At 41.0% G+C, this 25,732-nt stretch overlaps 1 non-coding gene across 1 annotated transcript; it reads right to left on the minus strand.

Annotated features, from left to right (window-relative positions):
* Window positions 1-717: 717 nt before the first annotated feature.
* On the minus strand, window positions 718-824 carry LOC148877517 (small nucleolar RNA R71). Its single transcript, XR_016106206.1, has one exon. It is a non-coding gene; the product is annotated as a small nucleolar RNA R71 (small nucleolar RNA).
* Window positions 825-25,732: the final 24,908 nt, after the last annotated feature.

Consider the following 25,732-nt stretch of genomic DNA (forward strand, 5'->3'; position numbering starts at 1 on the left):
GATATGAACTCAACTAAATTGGATCTGAATTCAGATGTTGCAATCGATGGATGTAGATAAAGGAACCTTGAATAAGATGTTGATCTGCTTTTAGTTAGCTGCATTTATTTGTTTTAGGATGTAGGTTTGTATATTCCAATACTTCACTATACATTTTTAGTTGTAATAAGGTTAGTTATTTGGTGAATATTGGCTTGTTTATTGCCTTGACTTTCGCAATTTCTGACAAGCAGAGTTGAGCTGGAGGAAATACTCTACGACCCAGAGATTGAAAGAACTCTTCATGTCTGACTAAGAGCAGCCAAACAAGTCCAGCAAGAAGCTCAAGAGGCTCAAGAAATGGCTGAGCAGAGGACTATGATGGACTATGCCAAACCCACTCTCACTGGAGCTGCTTCTAGCATTATCAGGCCCAATATTGCTGCTAACAACTTTGAGATCAAACCTGCCATCATACAAATGATTCAAAACATGGTGCAATTCTGTGGATTGGCCCACGAAGATCTCAATGCACACATTTCTAACTTTTTAGAAATTTGTGACACCTTCAAACACAATGGGGTAAGTGATGATGCCATTAGGTTGAGGTTATTCCCATTTTCTTTGAAGGATAAAGCCAAAGCATGGCTGAATTCATTACCGGCAGGATCAATAGCTACGTGGGATGAATTGGCCAGCCGTTTTCTCTCTAAATATTTTCCCCCTTCTAAAACTGCTAAAATGAGGAATGCCATCACTACTTTTTTTCAGCAAGAGGGAGAATCTTTATATGAGTCATGGGAACGATACAAGGAGCTGTTAAGGAGAGTTCCTCACCATGGCCTCCCCATTTGGCTGCAAGTGCAGACTTTCTATAATGGTCTTACTGACTCAAATAATACTATATTAGATGCTGCAGCCGAAGGGTCCATAAATAATAAAACTCCTGAGGTTGCCCATGCACTTATTGAGGAAATGGTAGCCAACAACTATCAATGGCATTCTGAAAGAACTCAAACTAGGAAGTAGCATGCCTTGCATAATGTTGATACTTATATGGCACTATCTGCACAAATAGGAGCACTCAGTAAGAAAATAGATGAAATGCAGATAGCTGCCATGCATGTGCAGCCTCTTAATTGTGAATTGTGTGGGGGAGGCCACATCAGTACTGAATGCCAAGTTGGCAATCAGTTCAGGCCATCTACTGAACAAGTTGACTATGTTAGCAATTCGTCAAGACAGCAGGGTTATCAGAGTCACCATACTTTTCATCCAGGATGGAGGGGACATTCAAACCAGTCCTGGCCAAATTAGCATACTTCCAAGCCATTCCACCAAACTTATCATCAGCCTGAACCAAAGTCCAATTTGGAGGAACTGATGACAAAATTTATAGCAGGTGCAGAAACCAGGTTCCAGAACTAGGAAGTCTCAATCAAAAACCTGGAAAACCAAGTGGGGCAATTGGCACAATTAATCTCTTCTAGATTGTCGGGAACTCTTCCAAGCAACACTGAAGTGAATCCATGAGAGCAGGTGCAAGCTATTACCTTAAGGAATGGAAAAGAGTTGCCTGAGGTAGAAAAGAAGAATTGGGGTGAACCCAAAGCAGAAACAAGCCTTGGGACCGGACAACAGAAGACTGAACAACCAGAAGCACAACAAGGGATGCACCAGCAGCCACAAGTTCCATTCCCTAACAGGCTGAAGCAACAAAAATCGAAAAAGGAATTTGGTAAGTTTCTTGAAATATTTAAAAGTTTACATATTAATATTCATTTTGCTGATGCTTTAGCCCAGATGCTACACTATGCAAGGTTTTTGAAGAAATTATTGGCAAACAAAAGGAAACTGGGAGATGTGGCTACAATTGCTTTAAATGAGGAATGTTCTGCTATTCTTCTGAACAAGCTGCCTCAAAAACTCAAAGATCCAGGGAGTTTCACTATTCCTTGTACCATTGGCAGTTTAAAAATTGAAAAAGCTTTATGTGACCTGTGAGCTAGCATCAATTTAATGCCATGTTCTATCTTCAAGAAATTAGGGTTGAATGAACCCCAACCCACTAGAGTGGCATTACAATTGGCTGATAGATCCATTAGACATCCTAGGGGGATCATAGAAGATGTGTTAGTTAAAGTTGACAAATTCATTTTTCCAGTTGATTTCATTGTGTTAGACATGCAAGAAGATGTGGAGGTCCCGCTTATCCTAGGGAGACCTTTCCTGGCTACCGGGAAAGTAATGATTGATGTCCAACAAAGACAACTCAGCCTTGGGATACAAGATGAGGAGATAATTTTTAAAATGTCTGATGCTATGAAACATGCACCCTCTAGTGATGATTCTTGTTTTATGATTGATGCCATTGAATTGACAATTGATGAATGCTTCCAGGTAAGTAGAATAACTGATCCTCTTGAACTCTCCCTCTAGCAGGGAGAACTTGAAGAAGGAGAAAATGAAGAAATAAACCTCATGATAGCATACCTAAATGATAAGCCTCAATTCAAGGGAAAGGGGTTTCTTAAATTATAGAACTTAGGCAAATTGCTTGGACCATCAGGTAAGCCATCACCCCAAGAATCCCCCATCCTTGAACTGAAGCAATTACCATCCCATTTAGAGTATGCTTTCCTTGAGGAACCATCGGATCTCCCCGTGATAATTTCCATAGCACTGAATCCCTTACAAAGAGAAAAATTATTAAGAGTGCTGCGGGAACACAAAAATGCTATAGCTTGGAAGGTAGAAGATATCAAAGGCATTAGTCCATCAATCTGCACTCACAGAATTTTGATGGAAGAGGATAGCAAGCCTTCCGTTTAGCCCCAAAGGCGTCTGAACCCCAACATGAAAGAAGTGGTAAAGGCTGAAATAATTAAGTTGTTAGATGTTGGGATCATTTATCCTATTTCTGATAGTTCTTGGGTAAGCCCTGTGCAAGTTGTGCCCAAGAAAGGGGGTATGACTGTTGTTCCAAATGAGAAAAATGAACTCATCCCTACTAGAACCGTCACCGGATGGCGTGTGTGTATTGACTATAGAAAATTAAATGAAACCCGAAAGGACCATTTCCCTCTCCCATTTATGGACCAAATGTTGGAGAGGCTAGCCGGGCACGAGTAATATTGTTTCTTGGATGGATATTCAGGGTATAACCAGATACCAATTGCACCAGATGATCAAGAAAAGGCCACTTTTACTTGCCCATATGGAACCTTTGCATACCGAAGGATGCCCTTTGGGTTATGCAATGCCCCAACAACTTTTCAGCGATGTATGATGTCTATATTTTATGATATGGTTGAAAAATTTATTGAGATCTCTATGGATGATTTTTCAGTTTTTGGCTCTTCGTTTGATGCATTTTGAATAATCTGGAACAGGTGCTTACTAGATGCAAAGAAACACATCTTCTGTTGAATTGGGAGAAATGTCATTTTATGGTGCAAGAAGGCATAGTGCTTGGACACAAGATCTCTCAAAGAGGTATAGAAGTCAACAAGGCCAAGGTGGAGGCAATTGAAAAACTGCCACCCCCAACATCTGTTCGTTCATTGAGAAGTTTCTTAGGACATTTCAGATTCTATAGGAGGTTTATTAAGGATTTCTCAAAAATTGCCAAGCCATTATCTACCTTGCTTCAAAAAGAAGTGACTTTTGAATTTTCAACTGAATGCCTTCATGCTTTCAACATCTTGAAAGACAAATTGATCCATGCACCTATCATGGTAGCACCAGATTGGACCCTCCCATTTGAATTAATGTGTGATGCGAGTGATTCTGCTATAGGAGCTATTTTAGGACAAAGAATGAACAAACATTTTCAGCCAATTTACTATGCTAGCAGAACCTTGACTGGACCCCAACTCAATTACACCACCACAGAAAAGGAGTTGCTAGCAGTAATATTTGCACTTGACAAGTTTCGTTCATATCTGATATTATCCAAGGTTGTTGTCTACACAGATCACTCGGCATTAAGGGACTTGCTTACCAAGCAAAACTCAAAACCAAGACTGATCAGGTGGATCCTTTTATTGCAAGAGTTTGACATTGAGATTAGAGACATGAAGGGTGCTGCAAACCTGGCTGCTGACCATCTCTCCCGGTTAGACAAGGTAAGCTCAAAAGAGGAGATAACCAACAACATTCGAGAAGAATTTCCGGATGAGCAGCTGTACTCAATACAGAAATACTCATATCCTTGGTATGCTGATTTTGCTAATTATCTAGTTGCACAAGTCCTTCCTCCTAACCTTTCATATCAATAGAAAAAGAAATTCCTTTCAGATGTAAAATACTATCTGTGGGAGGAACCCTTTTTGTATAAATTGTGTGCAGATCAGATCATAAGGAGATGTGTCCCTGAGGAGGAAATGGAGTCGGTACTCCAATTTTGCTATGATAAAGAAGCAGGAGGACATTTTGGAGCTAGTCGCATTGCAGCCAAGGTTTTGCAATCAGGTTTTTATTGCCCCACACTTTTCAAAGATGCCCATAGGTTTGTGTCCACATGTGACAAATGCCAAAGATTGGGAAACATTTCCCGACGGAATGAAATGCCCCTTTCCAATATTTTGATATGTGAAATCTTTGATGTTTGGGGTATAGATTTCATGGGACATTTCCCGAATTCTTTTGGGAATAAGTACATCCTCGTTGCAGTTGACTATGTATCCAAATGGGTAGAAGCCATGGCTTTACCCACAAATGACTCAAGAAGGGTGATACACTTCCTAAAGAAGCTATTCTCCCGATTTGGCACTCCGCGAGCTATAATTAGTGATAGGGGAACTCACTTCTGCAATATCCAATTTGAGAGGTTAATGCAGAAATATGGAATTGCACATAAATTAGTTACCCCTTATCACCCTCAAACTAGTGGCCAAGTGGAGTTGGCTAATAGGGAACTCAAAAGAAATCTGGAAAAGACCGTAGCATCTGCCAGAAAAGATTGGTCCATCAAATTAGTTGATGCATTATGGGCATACAAAACTGCATTTAAGACACCCATTGGCATGTCCCCCTACAAGTTGGTCTTTGGTAAAGCATGCCATTTACAAGTTGAATTAGAACACAAGGCCTATTGGGCTCTTAAATTCTTAAATTTTGACATTCAGGCCACAGGGGCTAAAAGGCGGTTGCAATTGAATGAATTGGATGAATTCAGACTTGCCGCCTATGAGAATGCCAAAGTTTATAAAGAAAGAATAAAAAACTGGCATGATAAGAACTTGTTGAGACAGGACTTTTATGTAGGCCAACATGTATTGTTATATAATTCCCGTCTCCGCTTGTTTCCAGGTAAGCTGAGATCCAAGTGGTTTGGACCCTTTACCATTTCACAGGTTTTTCCCCATGGGGCTATAGAACTCACCCACCCTGTTCAGGGCACGTTTAAAGTAAATGGTCAGCGCCTGAAACCATATTTAATGGGCGGTACTGCACCCCCTCCATCCACTATTTATCTTGATAACCAATAATCTTTTATGCTTGCTCATGAATAGGTTAAGGCATCTTTTTGTCATTTATCTTTTTAGAATATTAGTTAGTAAAATAAAGTTGTTTTTCTCAAAATTCCAATTCTTTAAGGACTCAGTTCATCCTTTTCTTCAGTTTGCTCTAGCAAGTGTGATTCCCTAACACTACGAACATTGAGGACAATGTTCATCTTAAGTGTGGGGGAGTGAGCCCGAGGCTAGGATATAGGGGCTGAAACCATGCACCTCATTCACCCCAACACACATATGCAGGCAATGACATAACAAAAAAAAAAAAAAGAAGGGCTGGAACTCCTCAAGTTCATTACTATCTATTTGATGATTTTTAAGAAGGAATTCAATAAGTTGAGGGAGACTGATGTACTTGTTAAGTTTTTATTCTTATGAATGACCCAATTTGATATATGCATGAGAAAAGGGGAGCTGAATATGCCTTTCAGCATGACTAGCCCTAACTATCTTCATGTGTATGGAAGCCCTTGATTTCATGGTTAATGGTCAAGAGAGCTAGTGCACATCTGAAATGCTGATTCTTGAGGTTCAATAATTGCAAAGAAAAGCCCAAATTGACTCTGCTATTTTGAGTTGAATAGTAAAACTAGCAGCTCAAAACATGAGTCCTATTTACCTACCTCAAGTAAGTGATCAGTGTGAGATGGAGCATAAGATGCACTCACACCAAAAAAAAAAGAGAGAGAAAAGTGTATGAGATGGAGCATAAAATGCATTCACACCGGAAAAAAAAGAAGAAGAAAAGGGTGAGATGGAGCATAAGATGCACTCACCCTTAGAAATAAGTAATTGTGGTGACAACTGAGGTTCAAAGGGGCACTCTAAAGTTGAACTCTCATTGAGATTTAGTTACAGATGTGAAATGTAGTGAAATTTGATTATTAACCTTGACAACTAAGGAGCTGATTTATATATGAATTAGGAGTGAAGGCTAGACTATGATGAAATTCATATTCTCCTTTCCTTGGATCTTATACTTATGTTAAATGGTAATTTACAAGAATAAGAGCTGAGCACTTACAAAAGTTCCCCGACTACTCAAAGCATTTCTATCTTAAAAAATTCACCAGGTAAATGGTGAGAACAAAAGGGGGGGAATGTTCAGTTTATGGCTGATGTCTTTGCTTGAGGACAAGCAAAAGCTTAGTGTGGGGGTATTTGATGAACCTACAATTTATCTATAATTTTTGAGGACTTTAGCATGGATTTTTATGCCGATTTTATTAATTTTTGCCTTAATTTAGCTTAATGCTAAGAATAAGTTTCAGGGGTAATTAATCCAAGAAATGATGGAAAAAGGCAAGAAAAGAAGGTTCAAAAAGACCAAATTCGGCCCAGCCCGGTCATGGAAGCAAGAGAGAGCACTTTGGCCCAAGAAGAGCAAGTGGATTCCTTGAAAAAACCCAAGAAAAGAAAGCCTACCTAAGAATAGAATTCGGCCCAGCAAGGAAGGCCCATTCTCAGCCCAAAAGAGTAGCTCAATGTATAACTATCATGTGCTAAGAGAGAGCCTAAGTGCAGCCCAAATAGTAGCCCTTATGAGGCTTTCAAGAGAGATCTAGAAAGTTCCAGAAAGGGGTGTAATACACCCCATTCTAGAGGCTTCAAGAAGGGGCAAGAGCCCCCTTGAAAAACTATATAAGGAGGCCTCTAGGAAGTGAGAGAGGTGTTCAAATGCTGGAGAGGAAGGCTCTCCCACTCTTAGAGGTTCGGCCACCTTGAGAGAAGAGAAGAGAAGAAGGTTAGGCGCAAGGAAGAAGAAGAAGAAGGGCTGAAGGAAGTTCAAGGCAAGCAAGCTAAAAGAGAAGGTGAGTTCGAAATTGGGGGTTTGTGATTCAAAGATCATTTATAATAACTCAATTGTAGTTTCATTCTCCTTTAATTTGAATTTTGTTTCTTTGTTATATTTTCTTTCTTCTTTCTCCTTCTTCCATTCTTCCTTGATGTATTTCAGCTTGTAAAATTTCAGTTCAGCAATCTAATTCTTTTTTATTCATTCGAATGGTCATGAATTGTATTTGGAGTTTTTTGAATAAGGGTGTTATTGTAGATTAATTCGGCCAACTAACCTTCAAAACTCAGATCTGAATTCTCAGATCTGAGATTGCAAGATCTGAATTGCTTGAAAAAGAATTCAGATCTGCAATTTGAGATTGGCCGAATGGATCTAAAGCTTGGAATTCCTAGAGTGCTTGAGAGAGACTCTATGAATTCAGATCTACTATTCAAAAACTGAATTGGATGCAAGTTTAGAGATAACTTGCACAATTCAGTTGGTGATCAATTCAGTTTTGAATTGATGCCTTAGAAGTATTTGAAGAAATGCATGCATGTGGATTAGATTTTTGTTAAAGATAGAAGAATTGTCACTCATGCATAGGATGAACATGCGCTTGAGAGAGGCTGTTCATGACCTTGGGGTTTCACCAAACCAAGGCTCAATTATGATTTATTCGAATGATCCAAATTGATAGATTGCTGAATTATGAGATTGACATTTACTGCTTACTCTTCTAACCTGATTTGAAGGCACTTGGACCAATGATTTAGATAGATTTTAATTTAGGATTTTTTTTAGCTTTCATTAAAGTTTTGATTTATTTGTTAATCAGATAAGAAATACTCAATTTAGTATTGATACTTGTTTCCTAAATCCTTGTGGGAACGATACTTCACTCACTACTTTATTACTTGAACGGCTAGTGCACTTGCTAGTGTCACAATGAGCCACACATCATGCTGCCCATGGCTACTACTGGTAATACATTCTCAGGTTTTCAATGTTCCAGCTCCTAGGCACCAGCTTCCCATTGAGGTCTTCTAGCTTATAGGTTTTCAACCTAAGGACTCTGGTTACTCTATACAGACCATCCCAGTTTAGTTCGAGCTTCCCTTCTCCTAGCACTGAAACTATGACTTTGCGGAGGATGAGGTCACTTGTCTTGAACTCCCTTCTCCAAACTTTAGAGTCATAGTACTTGGCCAGTTTGCCATCCTAACGTGTGATCAGTCATGGGTTTCTTCCACTAGGTCAAGCTCAGCATGAAGATCGTCACTGTTCTGCTCATCATTGTAGAGCTCAGTCCGGAGAGTAGGAGAATCAATCTATGCAGGGATCACTGCTTTGGTTCTGTATGCTAGGCTGAAGGGGGTCTCTTTGGTGGTTGTCCGTGGTGTGGTCCTGTAAGCCTAGAGGATGCTCGGTGGTTCCTTGACCCACCTACCCTTGGCCTTGTCAAGTATGGCCTTTAGGTCGTGGAGAAGGGTTCGGTTGGTCACTTCGTGCTGTGCATTGCTCTATGGTCAATGAACAACCATGGTCTGGTGGTCTATTTTCAGCTCTACACAGAAAGCTTCGAACTTCCGATCAGTGAATTGGTAGTCATTGTCGATGATGAGGACCCAAGGGATGCCGAAACTAAAGGGATGAGATATCCATCCTATGGACTTCCAAATCTTGCAGATTAAAGGGGCGAATTTAAAAAAAAAAATTCTCTCCCTTTCAATTGGGAATCGCATTCCCTATTTAGAAAATCATATTTTCAATGATCAATCTTGAACCATAAACTGAACCGGATTTGAACCAAAAGAAGTAGGAGAGGATTATACCTGATACGGAGAAATAATATCTCCCAACAAAGGTGTTCACGCCCAAGGAAGGATTCAAAGACTGCTCCCACTGAAGATGGCACAGTGTAGGATGAAGCACAATCAATAGTGTTCTTCTCCAAGAACCCTATCCTTAACAAGAAACAACAGGATGGCAAGTGAGCACAGCTTCCTATCAATTCTTTCTCAAAAAACTGATGTCAAGATCAAATCTTGACTTCTCCCATAACTGGAGATCGAACTGGATATCTAGCGACTGCAGGAAGGAGGCAGCAAGAAAGATCTATGCAGGGATTGCAGAAATCTTTCTTCTATGATTTCAGCTCTAAAGAGGATCTGATTATGTTATTCTCTAAAGGCTGCCGCCCCCTCCTTCTTTTTAACCCCAAAGCATCAGCTCCCAATCCAATTAGGAGTTGCTAATCCAAATCTTATTTGGATCAAAACATCTCTTTAGGTGATAAGGATAAACTCTTATCTTATCTGCAAATTGGGTCAACCTTCTCCTAATCTTATTAAGAGGTTTCCATATTCAAATCACATTTAAATCTGGACTCTCTAAGTGGATAGGGTTAAGGCCCTATCCTATCTGCTGATCCATCTCGGAATTCGCCCATATTTAACTTATTAAATAAGTCCAGTTCGAAATGGGAGTTAGGCCCATTAAGCTTATGTGCTCACTTAACCTTCCTAACCGCTGCCCAGTTGAGCTTCCTTGTATGGCATGGGACCCAAGCATTGATCTACACATCAGCCACATGGGTTCGGCCCAGCCTTTGTTACAAGGCCTGGCTGAATACACTGGTATGGACAGTGCACCCCCTGAAACCCATCAAATGGGCTCTATGGGCCCAACACTTACCCTAAGTGGTCCCTGGGCCAAGCCACCTTGTAACACTCATGGACTGTGGGCAGATGCAAGATTAGCCCATCAAGTATTATCCTCAATGGTCTTACACTTAACCTCTCAGCCCATAATGATCATACATTGCCCGACAAGAGAGGACCTCTCCCTCAGCTGCAAGGAACAATGTTGCACTCTTTACTTATATGGATCTCGGGAATTAAAACCTTTTTGCAAACAATTTAGAAACCATAATATATATACTTTTACATCTCATATAAAATATACTTTGCAAAACAAATCTCAACGATTGAAATCGGTTGTTGGTAGTCTTGGTTTTCATCAGTGAGAGTGCAAATCCGATCATTACCTTTGTCCGACAAATGGGCTAATCTTGTCACTATGATCACCCACTCAGATGAATTCTCAGACTGTCCCAACATACCAAGGTTTTGAGACCGCTAAGAATCTCACTGATTAGTACATCAAAGACAACCCAATCCGACACCAAGTGCAGTATCATAATCGAGTCCAGGGGTCAAGTGTAACTTTCCAGTTTTGCCCATCAATCTCCAAGGTCCAGGGCAATACTGGAAATCTGGTCTAGTTTAAAGATTCAATTAATCCTACACTGTATGTTCCTAGGGTCTCACCCTGGCAGCTGAGATAGGCCACCCCAACCGACTTGGTGGCACAACAGTGTCAGCCTTATCAGGATAGGTCTCCCCAGACCGACCCACTGGCTGTGAACACTCTAAAGTAACACGAGTCTCATTAAGTGTTCAGTTTAAGGGTATTACATAGAAACATACCAAGGGAACATGAATCAAATATGCACTTTTATTCATTTACAATAAACTCATAAAGTACATCATTCTGATTGAAGCTAAGGGCATACAAAACTGTCCAACAGCTCCCACTTGCACTTAGGTCCAATCAGGTACAAGTCGAATTCCCATGCTTTCCACGTGTTTCTCAAACCCTTTTTGTGATAGTGGCTTTGTCAATGGGTCTGCTACATTTTAACCTGACGCTACCTTCTGAATCAAGACGTCCCCTCTACCAACAATCTCCAGCAGTACGTGGTACTTCCTCTCGATGTGCTTTCACTTCGGGTGGGCTTGTGGCTCTTTAGCCTGAGCAATGACTCCATTGTTGTCACACAACAACGGGATGGGTGATGTGCTGGACGGAACTGCTCCCAACTCGTGAATGAACTTCTTCATCTACACGGCTTCTTTGGCAGCCTCACTTGCGGCAATGTACGCGGCCTCCGTTGTGGAGTCTGCAGTGGACCCCTGTTTGCTGCTTTTCCAACAAACATCAAACGATCCTATCATGAAAACATATCCAAATGTTGACATTGACTTTTTATCATATGGATCCGACTGAAAATCGGCATCTGTATACCCTTGGGGCTGTAGTGAGCTACCATCGAATACTAGACAAAACTCTTTTGTCCTTCGAAGGTACTTAAGTATGTTTTTCACAGCAGTCCAGTGCTCCTACCTTGGGTTGGCCTGAAATCTGCTTACCACACTCATTGCCTGAGCAATGTCAGGATGATTGCACAGTGTGGCATACATGATGATCCCTATGGCAGAGGCATAGGGAACGTCTTTCATGCCCTCAATCTCTTCAGAGGTCTTGGGAGGCATCTTCTTGGAGAGAGTGACTCCGTGTCTGAAAGGAACATTTCCTTACTTGGAGTTTTCCATGCTGTATCTTTTGACTATTTTGTCAATGTAAGCAGATTGGGATAATCCTATTATTCGCTTCGATCTATCTCTATAAGAGTCAAAGATCTTTGCATGGAGAATTGCTGTGACAACCATACTTTCACCATAGTTAACATTCCTATATCATTCCCAATGAGTAGAATGTTATTTACATACAGAACCAAGAAGGTAACCTTATCTCCACTGTATTTCCTATAAACACAGGGTTCATCCGGATTCTGCTTGAAGTCAAACAATTTGACAGTAGAGTCAAAATAGATGTTTCAACTTCTAGAAGCTTGCTCAAGTCCATAAATGGATCTATTAATTTTACATACCATGTTTTCCTGACCTGGAGCAATGAAGCCTTGCAGCTGCTGCATATAGATATCTTCAGTAAGATCTCCATTTAGGAATGCAGTTTTGAAATCCATCTGCCAAATCACATAATCATGGTATGATGTTACAGCTAGCAGGATCCTAATGGATTTAAGCATGGCCACAGGCGAAAAGGTTTCCTCATAGTCGATGCCCTCTCTCTGAGTGTACCCTTTCGCCACTAGACGAGCTTTGAAGGTCTCAACTCTACCATCGGGGTCCTTCTTCCTCTTGTAAATCCATTTGCAACCGATTGCTTTTACCTCGGAGGGTGGATCTACTAGAGTCCAGACTCCATTGGTCTCCATTGAGTCCATCTTTGCTCTCATTGCCTTCACCCACTTTTGAAAATCTATGTCCAACATAGCTTCCGCGTAAGTCACGGGATCCTCCTCACTAGTCAAGGTTTCCACCAGGTAACTATCCTAGTCATAACCATAATGGACTGGTGGCCTGGATACTCGAGTGGATCTTCTAAGTTGGTCACTACCTGGAACTTATGGAACATCTCCCACTGCTCCTGAACTCTCTTCATCAAGGACTATTTCCTAACGATGGGTGTCCAAGATATAATCGATTTTCAAGAACTGTGCATTTCGACTGCAGAACACCTTCTGCTCACTTGAGTCATAGAATAGGTAACCCACAGAGCCTTCTGGGTAGCCTACAAATAGGCAACGACTGGTCTTGGATTCTAACTTGTCTGCATTGGTTCTTTCAATGTGTGCTGGACAACCCCAAATCTTCATGTGTCTGACACTTGGTTTCTTTCCTGTCCAAAGTTCATACGAAGTGTTCGGAACTGATTTCGTTGGAACCCATTTCAGCATGTAAATCGCAGTTTCTAATGCGTAACCCCAAAAGGATGTGGGTAACTCTGAGTGTATGAGAAGTGACCGGGCCATATCCAATAAGGTTCTATTCCTCCTCTCCGAAACACCATTAAGTTGTGGTGTAGCAGGAGGAGCTAGCTGTGATATTATCCCATTGTCCTTTAAGTAGTCTCTGAATTCGTCAGAGAGATACTCGCCACCTCGATCTGATCGAAGGGCTTTAATTTCTCTCCTTAACTATTTCTCAACCTCTTGTTTGAACTCTTTGAACTTTTCAAAGGATTCAGACTTGTGTCTCATTAGGTACACATTACCATATCGTGAGAAATCATCGGTGAAGGTGATAAAATACACGTATTGATTCCATGTCCTAACACTCAAGGGACCACACACATCACTATGTATAAGGTCAAATGTGCCTGTACATCTTTCAGGATTACCGTTAAATGGCCATTTTCTCATCTTGCCTTGTAGGCAAGGCTCACAATTGGGAAGATCTTCTATAGTTAGAAAATCCAAAGGACCATCATTTACCAACCTTGTGATTCGGTCAACACCGATGTGGCCAAGTCGGTAATGCCACAGGCACGTGGGATTAACTGTATCACGGGCTCTCTTCTTGGGGATTTCAGCCGACGTAATTTTGGTTATGTTAGTTTCTAGAGAAGGATGTCGAACATAGAGACCATTCTCCGGTTCCTCGTATGCGATGGATCTGTTATTTCTTTTAATAGTAATCGTATTAATAAAGAAGACTGAATAACCATTTGCACACAGTTTTGAGACAGAAATCAAATTTCTCCTTAAATTTTGTACATAAAGACAATCTTTCAGTACAATTGTTCCTTTTCTAAAAAGTAACTCCACGGTTCCTATGGCCGTGGTTGAAACAGTTGCAGTAGTTCCCAAGTAGACCGTGACTTCTCCTTCACTCAACCTTCTACTTACCTTGAACCCCTGCAGTGAGTTATATGCATGAGTTGAAGCCCCAGAGTCAATACACCAGGACGCAGAAGCTACCAATAAGTTGGTTTCTATAACACAAGTTTCGAGATTACCTTTCTTGGATTCCAGGTAGGCAGGATAGTTCCTTTTCTAGTGGCCGGTCTTTTTGTAAAAGTGACAGGCATCCGATGCCTTGTCCTTCCTCTGCTTCTTGGGTTTGGCAGCCTTCTTCTGGGCTTTCTCTTTGCCTTCCTTTTCTTGCCCGATTTACCAGTTTCGACAAGCATGGCAATGGGCTCATCCTTTTTACTCAATTCTTCGGCCCTCTGCAACATATTGCTGAGTTCCTACAAGCTGACGTTCAGCTTGTTCATGTTGTAATTCATGATTAATGGATTAAAGGATGGAGGCTGAGAGTTGAGAATAGCATTGATCTGTGTTACCAGATCCAGCCCGGATCCAAGAGCCTCTAGTTCATTGATATAACCCATCATTCGGAGAAAATGGTCGTGAACTTGTTGGCCCTTGGACATCTGCGTGGTCATGAGTTGTTTCAAGACCTTCTGCCGAGTATAACGATTCTGCTCTTCGTACATTGTCTTGAGACTGTCCAATACGTCCTTATCAAGTTCGATCTGATCGAATTGCCTCTGAATTGGATTGTCCAAGGAGACAATGACATAGCAGCTAGCAAGGGAGTTTTTCTCCTCCCATTCTTGGTATTCTCTTCTCCGGGCCTTAGAAGCCCTATCTCCCAGATGATCTAGAGCAGGATTCTTAGCTACCTTGTCCAATTTCTCAGTGGTTAAGACCAACATAAGGTTCCTATACCAGTCGGCATAGTTTGGGCCCTTCAGCTTGTTGTCATCAAGCAACTTTGCAAATTGTCCGTTTGCCATTATCTGATAAAAGAGCAAACATCAGTCCACAACCTAATTTGGTTCATGTTCATTACATAGATATGGATTTTAATCTACGTTCCATTTTCATTTATTCATCTCTGAGATTTCCCTCCTTTCTCAATGACAGAGACCACATGTTGTCTCTAGAAATGTGGAAAATCACATAGGGTGCATGGAGCCAACTGTTTCAGCTGCAAAACCCCACCACCTTTCTGCGGAGGATCATATCCACTCATCATATGAGTTTTCCCGTTGGCCTCTGTCAGACAAGTTTCAGAGCCATTTTCAGGTAAACCTTTCTGTCCAGTGAGTGCTTACCCATCATGTTCGTGAACGCCAAGGTACCGTGAGAGAGTTCTCATTTTCTGGTGAAGCCCCTCCCACATCAGTCTATGACGCCCCTATCATCTCATGAAACATTCAGACAAGCCCAACAGCAAATGGATAGCCCATTTTCTGGTGCGTTTCCTCATTACTAAAGGGCCTTTAGAGAGTTCATCATATGAATCTCCCTATCACATGCACTCATATTAGTTGGAGGGAACAATCAATTACGCCATAGTTTGATCTAGGTCAAACCCAAGTGGCTCCCATTGACTTTCATAAAGTTAGATTTCGGTGGGCCCAAATCGGCTAGGGTCCTGCATGTAACCTCTCCATCAGGTGTGGGGCCCACCACTGAGGGAAGTCATCCGATGACCAAAAGGGACACCATGGTAATGATGTGCATTCAGCCATGGTGTGCGCAAGAGCCACTGTCGTTTGATCATGGGCCAAGCATTTATGGCCCATGTAAATAGCACATCACACATCCATACATCACATGCAAGGATAAATTGACCTAATCAATTAAATATCTGTGAAGCCCATTTTAAATCCATAATATTAACCATTAGTATTTTCTATGTATATGGGCTGAAGTAGGGTTAATTGGTTCGGCCCATATAGCTTTAAGTGTTAAGTGCGCTTTTAGCAGTTTTAACTATTTAAAACTGGGCCTTACAGGTTAGGCAGAATTAACTATTTAATTTATTATCCAGCCTCAGGCCCATTAGTCAGAAAATTAGGGCTGACTTTTAGCCTAGATCGAACCCTAGATCGGTCCAAACAATTTAAACCAATATTGGTTCAAATGGGTCTAGGGTTTGATCTTTAATTAAATCTTTAATTCAAGAAAATAATCTTAAATTAAATACTGATAAAAGAACAATCAAGAATCAATCTAATAGGGCTGTTCGCACAATCCTTCCTGCAAAACAGAGGTTAGATCACAGGTTGCAGTTTCACAAACTACAAATCGCAGATAGCGATTCTCCCATCTGCGAAATCTCCTCATCTGCAAGTTCTCCTTTTCTGTGCTGCCATATTCGATCCAAAATAAAATAAATAGAAATCCTAATTTCTATTAATAATTACATCAGATCGAATACCTATACATTCAGTCTAAAAATAAAAAAAAATTATTTTACAAACCAAATGTAATAAAATAATCCATAAATTGCAAAAACGCAAGTTCCTTGCGCAAATCAAGAATTCGATCTCCTCTTGTATGAATAGCCCATAAATCAAGAAAATCATAAAAAATAATTCTAAACAATAATCAAATTTATATAAAAATTAATTTCAGATTATTCGGCCATAATTTTGGGAACAAATTTCCCAAAACCCATTGATGAGACTAAAAAGAACCCTATTTTTGTCCCATAATTTTCATCTTTTTACATTATTTTAGCACATAAATGAACTCATTACTCTTGTATTTCGATTCAGGGCAATAAAGAAGGCAATTGGAAGAAAATAGGGCAAATCGGGTGATTATGCATAGTTTCGGCGATAGTCAGTAATCTGGGCTTAGTTCTAAATTCTGAATTCCGAATTGGACAATTCAAGAAGCATTAGAAAGATGAAAGGAAGGCCCTAAACTTTTATGTTTTGGGTCTTGACAGATTCATCCTGCATCGAGTACAAAAATGAGCCCGAAGTCGGAGCAAGTTCGCAGCCAGGCCCATTTCACAACTTAAGCCCAACTCGTAGAAATACCTTGACAGCCCAAGTTTTAAAGTAGTCCAACTCGAATTCAAGAATCAAGAGTCCAAATCTCAAATGTAATCTCCAAGGAGAGAGTCTTATCAGATCTAAAGTCTTGAATGTAATCCTAGAGAGATAAGAAGATTGAGATTAGATCATAAGATAAGAGATAGGATAGGATTAGTTCAAAGAAGATCAAGACTCCCTAAAGATAAGATGATCTCCTAGAAGGATTTGGAAAGCAGCCCTCTCCTTTGGCTATATAAAGAGAGGGGCAAACCAGCTCTAGCATCACTCACTCTCAGATCCAAGAGATCATCAAGAAGACCAAGAAGCTCAAGAAGGCAATTCGGATATGGAGAAGAAAAGCATGGAGATTGAACAGATAAAAAACAGCTAAGCTTCTTTTTCTAGTTCAAGGGGGGAGGTTCGATTGTGTCATTGTGAGGTTCTGTAGTTACTTTATTTTTTTTCTTTCTAATTCAAGTATTCATTGATTCTTGTGCATATTTTTATTGGGCGTTGATGTTAATTAGTTTGACAAATTGAATTAATGTTGATTTTTCTACTGCTATCCATGATTTTGGTGATCCGTAATTGTCACGAATAATGGTACAAGTAGCAATTAGGTTGATATCTTTTTGGGTAAATTGTTCGTGACAGCCTTTGACCAATGTTTCAACATGGTTCAACCTGAAGGAATTGATGGAACAAGATTCAATAATTGGTTTAACTATTTTCACAATTCTTAATGCTATCACTGTTTAACATGGACGCTATCGTACCAAGTTGAGTGGTGATAAGTGTTGATCAAATGCTGGGTTTGGTCAACTGAATTAGGAAAACACAAGGTTTATTATGGCTATCCTAATAAATCTAAGGTTAAATGCTTGAATTGGAAGAATGTTGAAATATACCTAGGATCGATGGCCAATCGATTCAACCTGAACCCTTGAACTAGAATTTGATAAGACTGATTTTCTCTTGTTTAAGGTGCTATTTATTTTCTTTTCTTTTAATTTCAGCATTTAAATTCTTTCACTCAATTACATTACCCATTTGGCTAAGAGATTATTGATTTGCTCCCTGTGGGATTCGACCTAGAACCACTTTTATTGCAAATATATTATTGTGGGACTAGTATTAATTTTGAGGGCTTCGACATCCCATCACCCATATCTGCGCAAATCGGGTAGAACGCCTTCTGCCTATTTACGTAGGTTCAGATCTGGAATAGATTGGTTCAAGATTTGAACCATGGCTCTGATACCATTGAAGGGATGAGAGATTCATTGTATGGACGCCCAAATCATGCGAAATAAAGGGGCGAAATTCAAAAAAAAGTTCTCCCTTTCAATTGGGAATCGCATTCCCTATTTAGAAAATCATATTTTCAAGAGATTGGGATAATCCAATTATCCCATGCTGTATCTTTTGACTATTTTGTCAATGTAAGAGATTGGGATAATCCTATTAACCGCTTCGATCTATCTCTATAGAGTCGATGACCCAATATATAGGAGGCTTCTCCAAGATCTTTCATGGAGAATTGCTGTGAAAGCCATACTTTCACCGTAGTTAACATTCATACATCATTCCCAATGAGTAGAATGTCATCTACATACAGAACCAAGAAGGTAACCTTATCTCCATTGTACTTCCTATAAACACAGGGTTCATCCTGATTCTGCTTCAAGTCAAATGATTTGACAGCAGAGTCAAAACGAATGTTCTAACTTCTAGAAACTTGCTTAAGTCCATAAATGGATCTATTAAGTTTACATACCATGTTTTCCTGACCTACAACAATGAAGCCTTGCGGCTGCTGCGTATATATTGTTAGACAGTTTTGTATGCCCTTAGCTTCAATCAAAATTGATGTACTTTATGAGTTTATTGTAAATGAATAAAAGTGCATATTTGATTCATGTTCCCTTGGTATGTTTCTGTGTAATACCCTTAAACTGGACACTTAATGAGACTCGTGTTAGTTTAGAATGTTCACAGCCAGTGGGTCGGTCTGGGGAGACCTATCCTGACAAGGCTGACACTATGGTGCCACCAAGTCGTTTGGGGTGGCTTGTCTCAGCTACCGGGGTGAGACCCTAGGCACATACAGTGTGGGATTAATTGAATCTTTGAACTAGACCAGATTTCTAGTATTGCCCTGTACCTTGGAGATTGATCGGCAAAACTGGAAAGTTACACCCGACCCCTAGACTCGATTATGATACTGCACTAGGTGTCGGATGAGGCTGTCTTTGATGTACCAATCAGTGAGATCCTTAGCGGGGGTCAAAACCTGGGTATGTTGGGACAATCCGAGAATTCATCTGAGTGGATGATCATAGTAACAGGATCAGCCCCTTTGTTAGACAAAGGTAATGATCGGGGATGCACTCTCACTATTGGAAACCAAGACAGACGGCAACCAATTTCAACTGTTGAAATTTGTTTTGCAAAAAATATTTTATATGAGATATAAAAGTATATATATTATGGTTTCTAAAATGTTTGCAAAAAGGTTTTAATTCCCGGGATCCATATAAGTAGAAAATGCAATACTGTTCCTTGCAGCCGAGGGAGAGATCCTCTCTTGTCGGGCAGTGTAAGATCAATAAGGGCTGAGAGTTTAAGTGTAAGACCATTGAGGATAATACCTGATGGGCTAATCTTGCATCTGCCCACAGTCCCTGGGTGTTAAAAGGTGGCTTGGCCCAGGGACCACTTAGGGTAAGTGTTGGGCCCATAGAACCCATTCGATGGGTTTCAGGGGGTACACTGTCTTTAACAGTGTATTCGGCTAGACCTTGTAAAAAAGGCTGGGCCGAACCCATGTGATTGATGTGTAGATCAATGCTTGGGTCCCACGCCATACAAGGAAGCCCAACTGGGCAGCAGTTAGGAAGGTTAAGTGAGCACATAAGCTTAATGGGCCTAAAGCCCGTTTTGAACTGGGCTATTTATTTAGTTAATTAAAGGGGCAAAATCTGAGATGGATTAGCAGATAGGATAGGGTCTTAATCCTATCCACTCAGAGAGTCCAGATCTGAATGTGATTCAGATCTAGAAACCTCCTAATAGGATTAGGAGAAAGCTAATCTAATCTGCTGATAAGATAAGGGTTTATCCTTATCACTAGAAGAGAAGGCTGATCCAAATATGATTTGGATAAGCAACTCCTAATGGGATTAGGAGCTGATCTTTTAAGTTAACAAAAAGAAGGAGGGGGTGGCAGCCTTTAGTAGAAACACATCAGATCCTCTTTAGTGCTGAAATCAAGAAGAGAGAATTCTGCACCCTGCGAATACTCTCTTGCCGCCTCCCTGTTCTTGTCACCCTGTTTGCCAGTTCGATCTCCAGTTGTGGGAGAAGTTAAGATTGGATCTTGACATTAGTTCTTTGAGAAAGGATTGAAAGGAAGCTGTGCTCACGTACCATTCTACTGATTCTTGCGAAGGACAGAGTTCTTGGGGAAGAACACTGTTGATTCTGCTCCATCCTGCACTGCACCATCTTCAGTGGGAGCAGTCTTTGGATCCTTCCTTGGGCGTGAACACCTTCGTTGGGAGATATTACTTCTCCATATCATGTATAATTCTCTCCCATTCCTTTTGGTTCAGATCTGGTTCAGTTTAAGGTTCAAGAATGATCCTTGAAAATATGATTTTCTAAATAGGGAATGTGATTCCCAGTTGAAGGGAGAGAAAAATTTTTGAAATTCGGCCCCTTATTCCGCAATCTTTGGGCATCCATAGGATGGATCTCTCATCCCTTCATAGATATCTTCAGTAAGATCTCCATTTAGGATTGCAGTTATGACATCCATCTGCCAAATCACATAATCATGGTATGTTGCTACAGCTAGCAGGATTCTAATGGATTTAAGCATGGCCACAGGAGAAAAGGTTTACTCATAGTCGATGCCCTCTTTTTTAGTGTACCCTTTCGCCACCAGACGAGCTTTGAAGATCTCAACCCTACCATCGGCACCCTTCTTCATCTTGTAAATCCATTTTCAACCGATTGCTTTTACCCCGGAGGGCGGATCTACTAGAGTCCAAACCCCATTGGTCTCCATTGAGTCCATCTCTGCTCTCAAGGCCTCCACCCACTTTTGGGAATCTATGTCCAACATAGCTTCCGCATAAGTCACGCGATCCTCCTCACTAGTCAAGGTTTCCACCAGGTAACCATCCTGGTCATAACCATAATGGATTGGTGACCTGGATACGCTAGCGGATCTTCTAGGTTGGTCATTACCTGGATATGTTTTCACGATATGATTGTGTGTTGTTTGCTGGAAAAGTAGCAAACAGGGGTCCACTACAGACTCCACGACCGAGGCCGAGTACATTGCCGCAAGTGAGGCTGCTAAAGAAGCCATGTGGATGAAGAAGTTCATTCATGAGTTGGGAGTAGTTCTGTCCGACACATCACCCATCCCATTGTTGTGTGACAACAATGGAGCCATTGCTCAGGCTAAAGAGCCATGAGCCCACTCGAAGTCGAAGCACATCGAGAGGAAATATCACGTACTGTAGAAGATTGTTGGTAGAGGGGACGTCCTGATTCAGAAAGTAGCATCAACAGAAAATGTAACAGACCCATTGACAAAGCCACTATTGCAGAAAGTGTTTGAGAAACACGTGGAAAGCATGGGACTCCGGTTAGTACCTGATTGGACCTAAGTGCAAGTGGGAGCTGTTAGACAGTTTTGTATGCCCTTAGCTTCAATCAAAATTGATGTGCTTTGTGAGTTTATTGTAAATGAATAAAAGTGCATATTTGATTCATGTTCCCTTGGTATGTTTCTATGTAATATCCTTAAACTGGACACTTAATGAGACTCGTGTTAGTTTAGAATGTTCATAGCCAGTGGGTCGGTCTGGGGAGACCTATCTTGACAAGGCTAACACTGTTGTGCCACCAAGTCGGTTGGGGTGGCTTGTCTCAGCTACCGGGGTGAGACCCTAGGCACATACAGTGTGGGATTAATTGAATCTTTGAACTAGACCAGATTTTCAGTATTGCCCTGGACCTTGGAGATTGATGGGAAAAACTGGAAAGTTACACCCGACCCCTAGACTCGATTATGATACTGCACTAGGTGACGGATGGGGCTATCTTTGATGTACCAATCAGTGAGATCCTTAGCGGGGTTCAAAACCTGGGTATGTTGGGACAATCCGAGAATTCATCTGAGTGGGTAATCATAGTGACAGGATCAGCCCCTTTGTCAAAAAAAGATAATGATCGGGGAAACACTCTCACTGTTGGAAACCAGGACTGCCGGCAACCGATTTCAACCGTTGAAATTTGTTTTGCAAAGTATATTTTATATGAGATATAAAAGTATATATATTATGGTTTCTAAAATGTTTGCAAAAGGGTTTTAATTCCTAGGATCCATATAAGTAGAATGTGCAACACTGTTCCTTACAGCCGAGGGAGAGGTCCTCTCTTGTCGGGCAGTGTATGATTATTAAGGGCTGAGAGGTTAAGTGTAAGACCATTGAGGATAATACCTGATGGGATAATCTTGCATCTGCCCACAGTCACGGGGTGTTACAAGGTGGCTTGGCCCAGGGACCACTTAGGGTAAGTGTTGGGCCCATAGAACCCATTCGATGGGTTTCAGGGGGTGCATTGCCTTTAACAGTGTATTTGACTAGGCCTTGTAACAAAGGCTGGGCTGAACCCATGTGGCTGATGTGTAGATCAATGCTTGGGTCCCATGCCATACAAGGAAGCCCAACTGGGCAGCAGTTAGGAAGGTTAAGTGAGTACATAAGCATAATGGGCCTAAAGCCCATTTCGAACTGGGCTATTTATTTAGTTAATTAAAGGGGCGAATTCTGAGATGGATTAGTAGATAGGATAGGGTCTTAATCCTATCCACTCAGAGAGTCCAGATCTGAATGTGATTCAGATCTAGAAACCTCCTAATAGGATTAGGAGAAAGCTAATCTAATCTGCCGATAAGATAAGGGTTTATCCTTATCACTAGAAGAGAAGGCTGATCCAAATATGATTTGGATAAGCAGCTCCTAATGGGATTAGGAGCTGATCTTTGAAGTTAACAAAGAGAAGGAAGGGGCGGCAGCCTTTAGTATAAACACATCAGATCCTCTTTAGTGCTGAAATGAAGAAGAGAGAATTCTACACCCTGCGAATACTCTCTTGCCGCCTCCCTGTTCTTGTCGTCCTGTTTGCCAGTTCGATCTCCAGTTGTGGGAGAAGTCAAGATTGGATCTTGACATCGGTTCTTTGAGAAAGGTTTGAAAGGAAGTTGTGCTCACATACCATTCTACTAATTCTTGCGAAGGACAGAGTTCTTGGGGAAGAACACTGCTGATTCTGCTCCATCCTGCACTGCGCCATCTTCAGTGGGAGCAGTCTTTGGATCCTTCCTTGGGCGTGAACACCTTCGTTGGGAGATGTTACTTCTTCGTATCAGGTATAATTCTCTCCCATTTCTTTTGGTTCAAATTTGGTTCAGTTTAAGGTTCAAGAATGATCCTTGAAAATATGATTTTCTAAATAGGGAATGTGATTCCCAGTTGAAGGGAGAGAAAAATTTTTGAAATTCGCCCCCTTATTCCGCAATCTTTGGGCGTCCATAGGATGGATCTCTCATCCCTTCATAGATATCTTCAGTAAGATCTCCATTTAGGATTGCAGTTATGACATCCATCTGCCAAATCACATAATCATGGTATGTTGCTACAACTAGTAGGATCCTAATGGATTTAAGCATGGCCACAAGAGAAAAGGTTTACTCATAGTCGATGCCCTCTTTTTTAGTGTACCCTTTTGCCACCAGACGAGCTTTGAAGGTTTCAACCCTACCATCGGCACCCTTCTTCCTCTTGTAAATCCATTTTCAACCGATTGCTTTTACCCCGGAGGGCGGATCTACTAGAGTTCAAACCCCATTGTTCTCCATTGAGTCCATCTCTGCTCTCATGGCCTCCACCCACTTCGGGAATCTATGTCCAACATAGCTTCCTCGTAAGTCACGCGATCCTCCTCACTAGTCAAGGTTTCCACTAGGTAACTATCCTGGTCATAACCATAATGGACTGGTGACCTGGATACCCTAATGGATCCTCTAGGTTGGTCACTACCTGGAACTTGTCGGACATCTCTCACCGCTCCTGAACTCTCTTCATCAATGACTACTTCCTAACGATGGGTGTCCAAGATATAATCGGTTTCCAAGAATTATGCATTTCGACTACAGAACACCTTCTGTTCACTTGGGTCATAGAATAGGTAACCCATAGAGCCTACAAATAGGCAACGACTAGTTTTGGATTCTAATTAGTCTGCATTGGTTCTTTCAACGTGTGTTGGACAACCCCAAATCTTCAAGTGTCTAACACTTGGTTTCTTTCCAGTCTAAAGTTCATATGGAGTGTTCCAAATCGATTTGGTTGGAACCCGATTCAGCACGTAAATTGCAGTCTCTAATGCGTAACCCCAAAAGGATGTAGGTAACACTGAGTGTATGAGAAGTGACCGGACCATATCCAATAAGGTCCTATTCCTCCTCTCTGAAACACCATTAAGTTGTGGTGTAGCAGGAGGAGCTAACTGTGATACTATCTCATTGTCCTTTAAGTAGTCTCTGAATTCGTCAGAGAGATACTTGCCACCTCGATCTAATTGAAGGGCTTTAATTTCTCTTCTTAACTATTTCTCGATCTCTTGTTTGAACTCTTTGATCTTTTCAAAGGATTAAGACTTGTGTCTCATTAGGTACACATAACCATATCGTGAAAAATCATCGATGAAGGTTAAGAAATACACGTGTTGATTCTGTGTCCTAACACTCAAGAGACCACACACATCACTATGTAAAAGGTCAAGTGTGCTTGTACATCTTTCAGGTTTATCGTTAAATGCTCATTTTGTCATCTTGCCTTGTAAGCAAGGCTCACAAGTGGGAAGATTTTCTACAGTTAGAAAATCCAAAGGACCATCCTTTACCAACCTTGTGATTTGGCCAACACTGATGTGGCCAAGTCGGTAATGCCACAGGCATGTGGGATTAACTGTATCACGGGCTCTCTTCTTGGGGATTTCAGCCGATGTAGTTTCGGTTATGTTAGTTTCTAGCGAAGGATATAGAACATAGAGACCATTCTCCAGTTCCCCGTATGCGATGAATCTGTTATTTCTTTTAATAGTAATCGTATTAATAAAGAAGACATAATAACCATTTGCACACAGTTTTGAGAGAGAAATCAAAATTTTTCTTAAATTTTGTGCATAAAGATAATCTTTCAGTAAAATAGTTTTTTCTCTAAAAAGTAACTCAATGATTCATATGGCCACGGCTACAACAGTTGCAGTAGTCCCCAAGTACAGCATGACTTCTCCTTCACTCAACCTTCTGCTTACCTTGAACTCCTGTAGTGAGTTACATGAATGAGTTGAAGTCCCGAAGTCAATACACCAAGGCGTAGAATCTACCAATAAGTTGGTTTCTATAACACAAGTTTCGAGATTACCTTTCTTGGATTCCAGGTATGCAAGACAGTTCCTTTTCCAGTGGCCAGTCTTCTTGCAGAAGTGATAGGTATCTGATGCCTTGTCCTTCCTCTGCTTCTTAGGTTTGGCAGCCTTCTTTTGGGGCTTTCTCTTTGCCTTCCTTTTCTTGCCTGATTTGCTAGTTTCAACAAGCATGGCAATGGGCTCATCCTTTTTAATCAATTCTTCGGCCCTCTACAACATATTGCTGAGTTCCTACAAGTTGACGTTCAGCTTGTTCATGTTGTAATTCATGATGAATGGATTAAAGGATGGAGGCAGAGAGTTGAGAATAGTATCGATCTATTTTTTCAGATCCATCCCGGATCCAAGAGCCTCCAGTTCATTGATATAACCCATCATCCAAAGACAATGGTTGTGAACTTGTTGGCCCTTGGACATCTGCACGGTCATCAACTGTTTCAAGACCTTTTGC

The sequence above is a fragment of the Nelumbo lutea genome, chromosome 1 (genome assembly GCF_056320005.1).
Source record: "Nelumbo lutea isolate HS-2025 chromosome 1, American lotus-T2T, whole genome shotgun sequence".
Lineage (NCBI taxonomy): Eukaryota > Viridiplantae > Streptophyta > Magnoliopsida > Proteales > Nelumbonaceae > Nelumbo > Nelumbo lutea.